Here is a 5366-nt window from a genome sequence, read left to right on the forward strand (position 1 = left end):
GAACTTAGGTTCTGGTCATGACTGCAAGACTGCTCAACTCAGTTGTCTCTGCAGCCTCATCTGTTCCCTCCTCTTCTTCTTCCACCTCTTTCCCATTCTCCTCCTCTTGTGTTTAATTCCTGTGTGCATGCCTTTAAAGAGAGAGTGGACATCCCCTGCTTATGCAGCTGAGAAGCTTAGGTACTCTTGAGTGTGATGTGGAAACTTCCTGCTGTGGGATATTTGTCACTGTGTGAAAATGCAATACTGTGATTCTTGTAATAAAAAGCTGAATGGCCAATAGCTAGGCAGGAGCTATAGGTGGGACTTCCAGGTAGACAGAGTCGCCAGCTAGGAAAGGAGAAAGCAGCATGAACAGTATGGAGACATCAGGTAACAAACCATATGACAGAATGTAAATTAAAATAAATGAGTTAAGTTAGAAGAGAAGGGGAACAAACCTAAGCCAAAGCTTTCATAATTGATAATAAGTCTCTGTGTCATTATTTGGGAGCTGGCTGGTGGAGCAGAAAAAGATTCATTACAACTTACATCTTTCAGATGTGTTTTAAAGATAGAAATAGTAGAAAACCAACAAACTCTTTTATTTTGTTTCACAACTATACTTTAATCTGTTATAAAGAAAACTATGTTCATTCTTTTGTTTCACAAAAGCCTCACTCCTAGACAGTACGGAAGAATAAAACCCTGTCCTACATACGCCCTAATTAGCCACTGAATTTCATATCTAAAGTTTTTGTTGTTGTTGTTTCATTTCTAGTGACTTTCTGTTTTGTTGTTGAGAACAAGGAAATCATTTCTAGCCTCTAGATAAAATAGGAATATGCTGGGAATTTTTTCCAGGAACTGTCTTCAGCTTCCAACTTCCATTTTGTGTTCTTTAGGCCAACGTCAAGATTTTTGCCCATGTGTTTATTTATCCTCTTGAAATAGCAAAGATAAATACATCTAGAAGCTTAGGAAGGTATTTTCCTGGAAGATAGCTGCTTTCCTACCTGTGCAAACAGTTCAAGGGACTCTTTCTGTCAAGGACCTAGGCAGATATGTCTGAATTGGCAAAACCTCATCTATTAGGTCCTTACTCTATAATCTTTTCCTCATTTAAATGGAGATTTCATATAACATGTCCTATTAAAATGTAGAAAGTAAAATAGAAATTACCTTGTAAATTGTAAATGTGAATTTTTGTGGTAGTCATATCATATTTTACTCTTGATATTCCCTGTGTAAATATTGTCAGGCAGAAGAAAACACTTGGCCTCTTTATTTTAGAGCTAGTGCTGCCTGACTTCATCATATTATGACTAGCCCTGATTTAGCAATTTGGGGACTGTCAAAAGAAAAGAAGGTTGGCAAAAATTGTGTTACTGTTTATTGTATTCAGCAACTTTTAGATTAAATAAGCAAAAAGAACAGAAACGTGCTCACGATTTTTAGAAATCACCGAGAAGAAGTTGTACTTAGAAAACTAGAGAGACGAAATTTTAATAAGAACACATCAGACAAATACTGTGAATCATGGTACTCTCTTCTCCCATCTCTTTCCATTCCTTCCTTCTCTTTGTCTGCCCGTCCGTCTGCCTATCTGCCCCTCTCTCCCTCCCTCTTTCCCTCCCTCCCTCTTTCCCTCTTTCCCTCCCTCCCTCCTTCCTTCCCTCCCTTCCTTCTTCCTTCCTCTCCCCACCCACAAACATGGTGACTAAATTTTTCAAACTAAGAGCAAGGATGCATGTAATGACAAAGAATCACAATTTAACAATGAGATCCAGAAAAAAAAAATACTGGCTTTAGCCGCCTGATGTAGCAGTCTCACCTAATTCAGACTAAGTTCGGGCCTATTTCAGACTACGTTGAGTTTCATGAGCATCAGTATTGATCTTGAGTGGAGCTAGTGATTAATAGTGGTCTCTAAACATATTCAGTAGCTTTTCCAGGAAGCTTCAAAATTACCCGTGCAATGCTATCTATTTCTAGTATGTTGGGGAATATTGGCAAGAATCACTCATTACCTTTGACTATGAAATGACTATATTTGTTTATTAAAGCACTCCATGCTGTAAAGTTTTTCTTACCATGAAGAAAATTTTTGGAACAAAATACTCTACAATTTTATATTTCGTTTTAAGATATTAAGCTAGCAAATAAGTTTTCCTCCTGCTCTACCATCTGAAGAAGAGGAGGCATTCTTAAGGATTTTTGTGAGCAAGAAAAGTGCACGTGTTCATCTTTACTGATTGCTCATCAAACAACAGGACAGACTCATACTTCTATCTATTGGATACTGTTGGTGAAACTGAGATAGGGCAAAGAATGATTGGGTGAATATTTTGTTGAGCTGCTGAATGCTGTGGCACATTGAGTGGTTTAATTAGGCATGTGTTGGCTCACTGACCCAATGCAAGCTGTGTGATTCTGTGTGCCATTCACTATATGCTGGTCAAAGTCCATAATTTTGCTCATATAAGCTATGGAGTGAGGTAGAATGCTGCTTCTCTCAGAGTTGCTGAGTGTTTGTTTGTTTTGCTAAGGCTAAGAATGGATAAACATGAGGAAAAACCTTCTATAGGTTAAGGTTTACAAGAAAGTGGTTAGCATGTTTGCTATATGTAGGATAAACTTCTCAGTGTTCCCTTTATTCCCCCCAATTTTTAGGTACAGAAGTCATGTAATCTGTGAAGTATGCTCATGATGAAAAATATATAATCACTAAAGACACAGCCATCATTTATGTCTCATATCCTAAAGGAAAAAAAAATTAGGCAGTTGTTACATATTTCAGGATTGATACATATCAGGTAGTTGTTACACATATCAGGATTAATGCAAATTGAGCAGATGCTAACATGGATTAGGATTCGTAACTCTTTAAAATACAAATAGGAGAAAATGTGTAAGTTTTTTGCAATGATTTGATTAAATTGATGCTAAAGGGTTTTTGCATAAATTATCTGTATATAAAAATTATAACCCTTAGTAAAAATGAGGAAATAAATCCTCAATTAGCAAACTAAATATTTTTCTAAAATAAGAAATTGTTTCCAGAATTTGATATATCACAAAAGGAGTCCCATGCACATATGTCTTTTAGAAACTATTGTTTGCATATCCAATTGTTTAAATTATGTTTTATAATTGTTATGAAATTGAAATTATCTATTAATAAATACAAATTGTGGATACATTTCAGCATTTATCTATTGTAACTTTTTTCCTGGGTTGGTCAAGTAATTCAGGCTGAAGTATTTTAATTACATTTATCCCCAGTTTGTGAGCTCCTCCTCCTATTGTAAGATCAGTCACATTTAAAATATTAAAATACACTGTGAGCTTTTACAAAACTTTTTGCATGAGTGTCTGGTGCTGGTAGTGGAATCATGTAATTCTGATATGTTCACAGGGAAAGAAACAAGGCACAAACTGAGTAATAGGAAGATACAAATCAATTATAAGAGAAGATGTTTATTAACCAAATGCCTTGAGGCATGGAACAAGGAGATTTGATGAATTTGTCACCATCCCTTTTATATCTTTAATCAATACTCTATTAACTACTGTTACCTTTATATATTAAATTTAAGTCAATCAACATTATTTTGCATTTCATTTTCACCTTCACTACCCAGAAAATAAAACTATTCACCTTTTGTAGATGAGTTTTTAATGTACAGTCTTCATAAAATCCTTATTAATCACAAAATTCATTTCATGTTATAAAAACTCATCAAAGGTATAAATTAAATAATTGAGCCTTTTCAATTTTCCTTTTCAATTGGGCAGAATGGGCCAAAGAGCCCAATGCACAGCGTTCTGCATTTTTCATTGCTGTGGGGGTAATCTCCATTACAGAACCTTGCAGTCTGCTTTCCATTTACATCTGCACAGTTTCTGTCCTCATCAGGAACACGTGTTTAAATAAACCATGGGTGATGCATCCTCATTTCTCAGATGGAAGACAGAAGCCTGCTGCTGTCCTACAACTTAAGTGTGACTCAAAAGATGAAAATAGTGAGGAATCAGAGACTCCAGTATCTGTTATTTACTTTTAAGTGGATATTGTTGACTATCTAAGATAATTTAAATTTGTTTTTTTGCCTAATGATCACACAATTAAGATTCTCTGCTTAAGGTGCAATCAAAATTGTAAATGTCTTTTGCATAGTTCTTTCAGTATACTTCTCTCAAATTTGAATTCATAATAAACTCCTGAGATTACTTACATTTAAGAACTGAATATGTTTTTAAAATTAATATAATATGAGCTGGAGAGATTGGCTAGTAGTTAAAATCACTTATTGTTCTTTCAGAGGACCCAGGTTAGGGTTGTAGAACTTATATATAGGTTTACTTATATAGGCTCACAACTACCCACAATTTCAGCTCAAAGGGATCTTTAGCCCTCCTCTGAGCTCTGTGGACACTGCATGCTTTTGCCACACAGACAAGCAGATATACATACATACATGTAGGCAAAGTTTTCCTGTCCCACCAGCCAATTCTCAAATAACTGATACAAAAACTTAATATTAATTATAAATGCTTGGCTAATAGCTCAGTCTTGTTACTAGCTAACCCATATTTCTTATCTATGTTTTGTCATGTGATAAGATACCTTTTCTCTGTATGGCATGCCCATCTTGTTTCTCTCTCCTCTGCTTGTAACTCCTAACTTCGCCCTCCATCCCACCATCCTCCTAGTCTGGCTCTCCTGCCTAATTTCTTCCTGTCCAGCAATTGGCCAATCATTAGCTTTTTATTAACAACGAGAGCAATGCATACTTACAATATACAGAATGATTATTTCACCACACATATAGTATACAACTAATCTTTAACTAAATAAATTTTAATATTCTGTTTTATTATAAGAAACGTGTAGAGGAGTGATTCTCAACCTTACTAATGCTGTGATCTTTTAATACAGTTCCTCATGTTGTGGTGACTCCCAACCATAAAGTTACTTTGTTACTACTTCATAATTGCGATTTTGGTAATATTATTAATCATAATATAAATATTTGATATGCAGGATATCTGACCAGTTTGAGAGCCATGGTTGCAGAGGAACTGTACTATACAAGCGACAGATTGGCTCAGGAAATTAGAGGATAGGAAGGCCATATGCTGTTGAAGCACGCTTTACGTACCTGCATTTCTATGGGCTGAGATCACAAACTCTTCTCCTTGTCGTAACTCTTGTTGGAAGATAAATGGGCCCCACATGTCACTGGTGATGGAGGCAGTCAGAAAACATGTTTAGCTCAATTGACTTCTTAGAGCTACTTTTCTTCAGCAGTATTATTTTCTAAAATGTTTACTATATTTGATTTTACATGATTGGAGTGGCTATAGATTTTCATGAGCCAGTA

The sequence above is a fragment of the Microtus ochrogaster genome, chromosome 24 (genome assembly GCF_000317375.1).
Source record: "Microtus ochrogaster isolate Prairie Vole_2 chromosome 24, MicOch1.0, whole genome shotgun sequence".
Taxonomy (NCBI): Eukaryota; Metazoa; Chordata; class Mammalia; order Rodentia; family Cricetidae; genus Microtus; species Microtus ochrogaster.